A 9,263-nucleotide genomic window follows, 5' to 3' on the forward strand; every position below is an offset into this window, starting at 1 on the left:
CGGAGATCGTCGCCGGAACAATGTATGGGTTAGGAAGGCTCAGCCGCCTGTAGAAACAGTGACTAGTCTAGCTGATGATAATAATCCTTCTCCCACCATTGTCTGTGCCCTTGAGGCTGAGCAGGCTATAATTGAGAATGTTTCTGAAGCCTTGGCATCTTTGGAAGTTAGTGTCCCGGAGCCGGTTCTTATGGAGATTGATATAGGGGCAGCGCAGAAGACTGTGGGGGTGGATCCTGCGAACATTGCCCTCTACAAGACTTTATTTGATGATCCGGAAGAACTAGAGTAGTGTAGTTCTTGCTAGTGTGTAGGTGCCCTTTATTTATTTCAGTTGTGTTTGTTTTTTCATTTCTTAGCACTTTGTTTCCTTCTTATTATTTTTCAATAAAGGCGTATTTTATTTTTCATTTTTTGTTTCTCCTTTTTTTTTATATTTTTATATGTCTAACACTTTTTGCACATTTTATATATGTTTGTTTTTTTTTTATTGGACCGAATCCTTGGTAAGGATGGCCTACGTATCTTGTCAGAATCAAGTCGCGCGTAGTTCTATCTAGAATAAGTTCTAGGATGCCGGATTTTAATGGATATGCCCTGAGGTGGTAGCATATTACTTAATCGGTCAAATGAGTGAAGTATTATCATTATTTTCGTCTGCCGTTTTTTGTTTGCCATAAGTCGCGTAAAAAATGAAATTCGACTACTTTTTGTATGGCTCTATTTTTTGGTGAGCCTATTTGGATACGTGCTGTACCCCCCAAGTGTTCGTTATTTTTCCGTTATGTGCGGATAAAATGACGAGCACTTCTAAAAAAAATTTAGGCAGGCAGAGAGTTTCAACGCCCAGGCTGGGGCGTCAAAGATTTCGGCGCCCAGCCCTGGGCGGTGAAAATGATTTGGGCGGTCGTTTTTGACGCTTTGCTTCACGTGTTCTTGCATTTATTTCTTTTTTTTGGTTTTAGTGCTATGCTTTTTTTTTTGTATAAAAATTGATTTTGAGGCTATTTCAGAGGCTTTTTTGACTATTAGCGTGAGATGCATTTTTGTCCGGATTATTTTTTTCTATCCGTGACTCTAAACGGCTTTGAAAATGGAGTTAGGGTGTGGAAGATATGAAGATCTTTGTATAGGCTTTTGGATGGGCTGGGGTGCGTGTTGATGCGGGGGGTGGTGTCTATTTTTTATGAGTTTTTTCTTGAGCAACCTTTGTATTGTTTGAATTTGATTTCCTTTTGATTTCTTTGGGTTGCGTGGGTTAGACCCTCATGTTTTGGTAATATGATAATGTGGTTCTCTTTTGGGGTTTAATGAATTTCGATGTCACGATTCAAGACCGAGTGGGCCTTGTTTTATTGGGCCTAGAGTGGGCCTCCTCTTTGCAAGTACGTTTGGTGCTCTTTTAGCGTTAGAAATAAAGTTTTTTAGGAGGAATATTACGCCTTTATTAATTTGGAAAGTAAGGAAAACACACTGAAATAAACTTGACCTATATTCTAAGGGGTCTTAGGACCATCTAAAGTCTTTATTATTTTTCTACCAATCTAAAGAACTACTAGGCTCTTTTTATTAAGGTGCTCTATGTGGCTCAAGCCTTGGGTTTAGTCTCGTAAAACTTTGGTCCTTCACCGGTACTCATCTTGAATTCTATTCCTTTTGCATTGACCCACTGATATGTCTTCACCCATCCGTTCGCGATCTCTTCTAGTGTCGATGCAGGAGCGATTAACCGGGTTGGATCGAAACCTTCATCTTGTAAAGCTAGGGTAGTCATCACAGTCTCGTCCTCCATAGGCCTCGATTCGTTAAACAATGTCCATAGAGCCTGGTCGTCCAATATTTCAGCTGTTTTAGTCTTGGTGAGGTGGGGTGCCTCATCCAAGGTGTGGCAGTCATGGAAGATTTCAAATCCTGGTTTTAGCAAGCCATCCTGAACGAAGGGTTCAGGGAAATCACAGCATGGGTGTCCTTCTCCTTGTAACACCCCGACAATTCTCTCTTTTCTAAAATAATCTTTTAATATAAAACGTAGAGAATTATCAAGGCATTATCGCCCGTGTAAAAACGTAACGGCTTATTCAGAATTTTGCAGCGGAAAACATAAAACTAACTTTTAGGTTCATAAATAATCTATTACATATTAGGTCCAAACCAATTAACTGAAATAAGGAAATACGAATAGTACGACAAATTTCAAATCCAAGTTAACAAATTAAATCACTCAAGTAAACAAATAGAACAACAAGCTCTCTAATCCCGATCCCAATGGTGCATCATCTTCAAACCTGTAGATGGGCAACGCTTATTGATCCTTAGAGACTGCTCACCAAAGATGGGTCATCACAGGATCAATAAGGCATAGCCATGATCAACACACACAAACAAAGCACGTAATCAGCAAAGCTGAGTACTACATACTAAAACAACAACAATCCTAGCATGATACTATCAAACCAACAACCCTAACATGATACTAATAAATATAAGTAAGGACAGACAAAACATAATAATTTGACGATTATACTTGACTAGACTAAGCTAGGCTTAATAACCATAATATTATTTTAGTTGAAATAGACAATGGACCGAGTTGACCATCCAGAAGTCTTCACTAAGGAAGACGAGGTACGGGCGCGACTCCGTAACCTCAGTGACCTGCGATATCGAGGAACGTTTAAATAAAAATAGGACACGGTGATCAATCCGGTCCCAGAAAAGGCCATGGGCTACCACCATGAACCCCAACTCCTGTTTGTCCGTCACTTCAGACGTGCACAGTCTAAAGCTATTGCTATTCAGTTTCACTTTACATGATTTACAAATTGAGATTCCGTTATGACTCAACCATTACATAAGACAGACAATTCACATTTGTTCACAACTGTTTTTATCTTGGAATTAAGTAAGTGATCATAAAAGCATCAATCAAGACTCATTCCAACTTAACCAACCTTTCCTTTAACCATGAGCAACCCTGTATATGGGCATAAAGTTTCAACTTACTAAACAAGGTCCTCCGCCCTTATAAAGTAGTGAAAAGATAGAAAGGGAACAACAACCAATTGATCCAACCCAATCATATAGAATAATCTAGTGTTCCCAACCAACATGTTTGTATCAAACATCCATACTAACATGTTACAGTTCTTATAGTGCAAAATAAGTTCAATAAGTTTGTCCAACAGTATTAAACATGCACATTCAATATAACCCAGTTCGTCCATAATATCAACATCACCAAGTTCAACAATAATATCAACATAACCAAGTTCAACAACAAGATTCAACATGGTTTCATCAATTAGCACACATTCCAAGCACACAGGTATGTACGTACCTTGCATAAACAACTAATAGGCCACTTTAACACTTTCAAAAGTCGCCTAAAGAGAATTCTCCGCCTAAAACAACCAACAAGGATTCCCAATCAATTTCTAATCATTCACAACTATAATAAAGCATTCTAAATACATCCTAAACATATTTAGAACCTTCCCCAATATCCAAACTTGAATGTTTGATTTCCTAACATCATAATTATTAAATTACTGATTGAAATTCGTTGAAAACTCTTCGCAAACATCATACTTTAAATTTTCAGCAATATAACTAATTTCAAACTACTCCCAAAACTTTGAAATCATAAAAACAATAACTTTAATAATTTATAATCATTCTACCATGATTTCAAAACTATTAAACCTTTAAAACCTTAAAATTTCATGCTTTAAATAATTAAAATTCAAATTCCAATTCAATTACATAATCTGAAAATTAATAATTTGATTATGCAAAACATATAATCTGAAATTCATAATTAAATTATAAAACTATAAAATTTAATTCAAGAAAACATAAATTAAATTAATTAAACATAATTAAAACATTAAATTAGCTTAGGGTTAGGAGTAAACCAAAAAGTGAAGGGAGGAAGAGCTGACGGCGGTTGGTGCAGCAGCACGGCGATGCCACAGTGGCAGCGCGGCGATGGGTGGTGGCGCAGCAGGGTGACCGAAGGTGGCTGGTGGTGCAAGCAGGAGGAAACGCACGCAGAGGAGAAAGAAAAGGAGGAGTGTTGATGCTTCGCGAAGGAGAAGGGAAGGGGCCAACGACCGGTGCTGGTTGGTTGGCGGCAGCGACGGGGTGCAGGTGGCTGTCGCAACAAATGAACACAAGCATTAAGGAGGAGAGAACGAAAGGGAGAAGGAAAACCGAAGGAGAAAAGGAGGAAGAAGAAGTTACCGGCGAGGAAGGTTGCACGCGACGGAGGAGGAGCGTCTGAGGTGGTTGGCCGGCGGCGTGAGGGACAACAGCAAGGAGGGCGGCGGTGGCTGAAGCAGAGAGAGAGTTTGCTTGCTTTTCACGTGAATTGGAGGAGAGGAGAGAAGAGGGTTTTTGGCTTTCTTGATTTTACGTGAAGTTGAATTATGGGTTGATAATATGGGTTTTCTTGTTTTGGGCTTTGTCAATTTGGGCTAGGATTAGAATTGAGTTTGTTTGAATCCAAAACCAGTTAATATTGTTTTCCAAATTCAATCGAACGTGTTTTCGCAATTCAAATTCTTTTCAACATAAAATTCTAAAATTATTTTTTTTGATTTCATAAATCGTTGAAATATTTAGAACGTATAAAAATAAATTACGTTAAATATATATTTATTACTAAACTTCATAAATTCTATTTAATTATAAATAATATACGTTAAAATATATTTAATAAAATTTATAAATTTACGGGGGATTACAATCTACCCCTCTTAAAAGAAGTTTCGTCCCGAAACTTGACACGAAATTTCCCGCATTTTTCCCAAAAGCTTTTAACTTATTCTTACTAGAGAAGTACTTGTGCCACCGATGTGCACTCTTTTGCCAACTCAAAGCTATTTGTGTTACTCATGAACACCTTTTCTTATGCGGAGAATCTATTTGCTTTGCATTAACTTGTAAAATTTGCTAAAATAAGCAATAAAATGCATAAAAATTCCATAAAATAGGTAAAAAGCGTGAATTTCTATCGCATTCTACCCCCTTAAAGAAAACGAGTTACGCCCTCGTAACTCACCCCAGGGAATGACTTTGGATATTTCTACTTCAACGAATCATGCCCCCAAAGCTATATTTCCACTAAAATCATAGCAAGTGGGATTTCTACACTTCTTTCCACACAATGCCTCAACAGGTTCCATCTTAAAGCTCGCATAGTAACTATTGTTGCAAGAAATTCAATCACTCTAGTTGGTCTTCCCAATTACCCTTAAAGTCAATAACACAGGATCTCAACATATATTCCGTTAGTAATCTCAGTCTGTCTATCGGTTGCAGGGTGGAAAGAAATACTCATTTCAATGTCGTTCCCAAGATTCACTGGACCTTTTTGCCAAACTTTCGGACTTTTATGGTCGGTAAGGATCTTACATGTTTCCCCAGAAAAGTAATGTCTCCAAATCTTCAAAGCGGACACAATAAAGTTAGCTCTAGGTCATGGGTAGGGTAATTAGTTTCATAAGGTTTCAATTGACGCGACAACAGTTAAATCTAGAAAGCTTCCTCACATTTCTCAGTTCACTTGAATTTCGATTCCTTTTTCAACAAGTTGGTCATTGGTTTGCTTTCTTCCAAAAGTCCTTCACAGCCTCCTACAATGGTCATATAGGCTTAGAAAACTTCAAGTATCGGACACGTTCTTTGGAGTAGGTCACTCACTCACAGCTTGAATCTTAGCAGGATCTACAGAAACTCCTTTTGTTCAACTTTTCCTTTTTACCGAACCTCATTATGCTTTTCATGGGTGTATAACTTTTGGGCTTAACTCTTAGCTCTTGCACCAATTCATGTATTTCTTTTCATCTTTTCCAGACAACAAATGATTTCTAACGATCCTGGACCACTGGAATCTTCTCTTAAATTTATTTCCTTACGTAACATAGTTCTCAATCAATTTAGTCCTTCACTTTTCCGTCGGTGTAACTTATACACATATGACTTCAAGATTTGTATACTTTATTTAATAAAACTAGATTCTTTCTAAGCGTCTCCAAGTAATTCTCAAGTGTTTGTCATGCTCTTTTTCATTCCTTGAACAAATCGGGATATCATCAATAACATAATAACGAACTTAATTCGGAATTCGTGGAAAATCTTATCCATCAAATCCATAATTATGGCAGGTGCATTGGTTAACCCAAAAGACATTACTCTAAACCCATAATGACAATAACGAGTCCTAATGAGGTCTTATAGGCCCTTATCAGCTATCCTCAATTGGTGATACTTCAAACACAATCAGTCTTCAAGAACACACTCGCCCAATTCGATTGACCCAATATGTCATCTATCCTAGGCAAAGGATACTTGTTCTTGATGGTGTTTAGCTCCCTAAAATCGATGCATAATTCCATACTCTTATCTTTTCCTTAACAAACACACAGGAGCTCCCCACGGTGAAGCACTAGGCCTAATACACCCCTTAACGAAACAACTCTTGCAACTGTGTCATAATTAGCTCATTTCAGGAGGTGTTATTCTATATGGTGCTCTAGATATATGCGTCATTCTAGGAACTAAGTCTATATGGGACTCAACGGCTCTTAGCAAGTGGCATACCTGCAATCTCACTAGGAAACACATCCATGAATTCATTCACAATTGGAACATCCTCGATCTTCATTCCGACTTCTTAACTCACATCTAGCTCACACAACCGAAAAAGATAGTTCACAAGGCAAGTTCTTAAACAATTTGGTACACCTTATGGTTACAGCAGTAGGAATACTAACGGGTAAATCAATCACCTCAAAATCTACTAACTTCGAACTCTTAATAAGAGATGACGAAGCAAAAGAATAAGCTTTCCCTGAATCAAATAACTTTCTAACTAGCACGGAGTTAATAGAAAAGTAATAGAAACTAAGTCAACAGGTCGTTCACCTTCATTTCGACTTATCACAGACAGTTTACCCGGGGCCTTGTTATGGTTGTTATTCTAATTAGCAGACTTATGGAGGTTTCCTTGGCTGTCTTGCGACCCTATAGGCTTCGAACTCTAATTTCTTGACTGGTTAAATCCCGACTTCACCCGGTTACCAATCTCATTACCATTTTGTTCCTTTTTCCTGCTTAGTAAAGCACTCATACTTCCTATGCCCCTTTTTCTGACAATAGTTGCAGGTCACTAATTCTCCTTTGCAGTTCTTGCCAGGGTGATTGTTATTGCACATCTTACAGTGATACACTCTTTCAGGTTGGTTCCTATTGTTGTTCCCCTGATTGTTCCTTCCTTGAAAATTTTCATTTCCATTCCCATTCCTATTCTCATTCATATTCCTCTTGAAATTCCCTTGGTTTTTCCAGCATTAAACTCTTTTCTTTTCTCCCCAACAACATTTTTCTTGTCCATTCTGGACTACAGGCCATAAATATGAGCAGCCCCCCCCATACACAATATATAAAGACGTAAAGGTTTCCCCACCTAATCCTAAGGTGGTCATGCTATAAGTCTGCATAGTATTCAGCTATGGTCATGCTCCCTATGCTAAGGTTTATGAATTCCTAAGCTTTTTGCTTTCTCATAAAAGGTAGGGTAAAACTTTCCCCTTAAGACAGTAACAATTGAATCCTAATTGAATCTCTCAGCAGCGCTAAGCCTAGCTCTATTTTCTCTCCACCATAAATCAGCTTCATCTTTCAAGTACATGACAACTTGACCCACTCTCATGTTCTCAAGACATTTTACATCCCCAAACAGTTTCTCAAACTCTCTAACCTAGTTCTCTAAAAAAGTAGGATCAACTTGCCCCTTAATTCATGGTGGCTTAACTTTGGCTAGTCTCTCAAACATGTCCCCAGCAGGATCGGGACGCTCAATTCTCTCCTGGGTTAGCTTTTCCGCCAATAGGCGAATAGCAACAACTAGGTCATTATTGTTGGTCATCCTAGAGCGCGACCTGAGATTAATATACTCTACTTTAGGTATAAACATCACTTAATAGTATCCTGTACCACGTAATATCGCCTCAACAGACATAATTCACGTAAATCAAACAATCATTTACGAATATGCAACAATTATTTCAAGGTAATCTCCTTGAACATTCCTGAACGATATTCACATAGGAGACATTCAATTGAGGAACAAGGAACGAAATTCAATCATCACGAATAATAAGGTAGAATAAAGGAAGAAAACATTCTTCATCGTGTCCCAAAATGAACTCTTGATCCTTTGAATAATCAATAATCTAACTTTTATTCCTCAAAAGAGTGTGAAGAATAATTTCTAAACCGTAATAACGCATTTGTCCTCAAAATACCATAAAGGGGCTATTACATCCTTGAAAAGAATAAAGAATAACTCAAACTCCTATTGCTTTAACTTTAAACTGTTTTAGCTTTGCTACTTATTCTTTAAAACATAAAAGAACTAACTAACTTTACAACTTCAAATACTTGTGGCATCTTGCCTATCTGTTCTTTCCTAGGAAACTTGCGGAGTGAAATCTAGATCTTCAAGATTCGTCGAACTCTTCCTCTAGCTCCCTATCTGAATCACTAGAGATCTCAATGGTAGGCTCATGGGCCCCTGGGTTAGGGTTTCTCTGCCTCAACACCTACATTCTCATTCTCCACAGCTACATCATTTTCCTCTAGGTCATTATTTACACTTATTCCCATAGGTTCTTCTGTAACTGAATCCCCAACATGACTTCCTACGATTTTATCGTCTCTAAACCCACTTTCTGCTGCTTCAATAATGGTGGTCAGAATTTCTGAATCATATTTCCATCTACCATCCCAAGTCCCATACTTAGTCAAGTTTGGAGTTCCATTATCAGAATGCATGTCTTTAAACTTTTCCTTGAGTTCTAGGTATGGAAATTTGTTAGGTAAGCAATTAATGATAGTGGCTGGTATGATATCCTTTCTCATTAAGATAGGTTGCCCTTGAACTTTAGCATAATATTCACATCCAAACATGATTTTCTTCACGTAAATATCAGGGGTTTCTATATCAAGTTTCTCGAAGGATCCTATGTTGGTATACTTGGAAAGAAATATTTTATTCCTGAAATAAACAATTCCATGTCTCACTAACGATTTTCCAACCAAATCATAAACAAAGTTCAATAACGCAATAAGTTTGGTGGAAGCAAACAATTCTTTATGCACATGTAAATGTAACACTTAAACAATTAGCACACGCACGTACATAACAATCAATTTCTAAAGTTAGCGTTGACTAGCTACTAATGCACATATAATTCTAC

General features: G+C 37.7%; 1 long non-coding RNA gene across 1 annotated transcript; it reads right to left on the reverse strand.

Moving 5' to 3' along the window:
• Nucleotides 1–2,057: 2,057 nt before the first annotated feature.
• On the reverse strand, nt 2,058–4,559 carry LOC130465920 (uncharacterized). Its single transcript, XR_008925941.1, has 4 exons — nt 4,243–4,559; nt 3,915–4,153; nt 3,338–3,401; nt 2,058–2,319 (listed from the first exon to the last, which is right to left on the reverse strand). It is a non-coding gene; the product is annotated as an uncharacterized lncRNA (long non-coding RNA).
• Between the last annotated feature and the right edge of the window lie 4,704 nt (nt 4,560–9,263).

The sequence above is a fragment of the Spinacia oleracea genome, chromosome 1 (genome assembly GCF_020520425.1).
Source record: "Spinacia oleracea cultivar Varoflay chromosome 1, BTI_SOV_V1, whole genome shotgun sequence".
Lineage (NCBI taxonomy): Eukaryota > Viridiplantae > Streptophyta > Magnoliopsida > Caryophyllales > Amaranthaceae > Spinacia > Spinacia oleracea.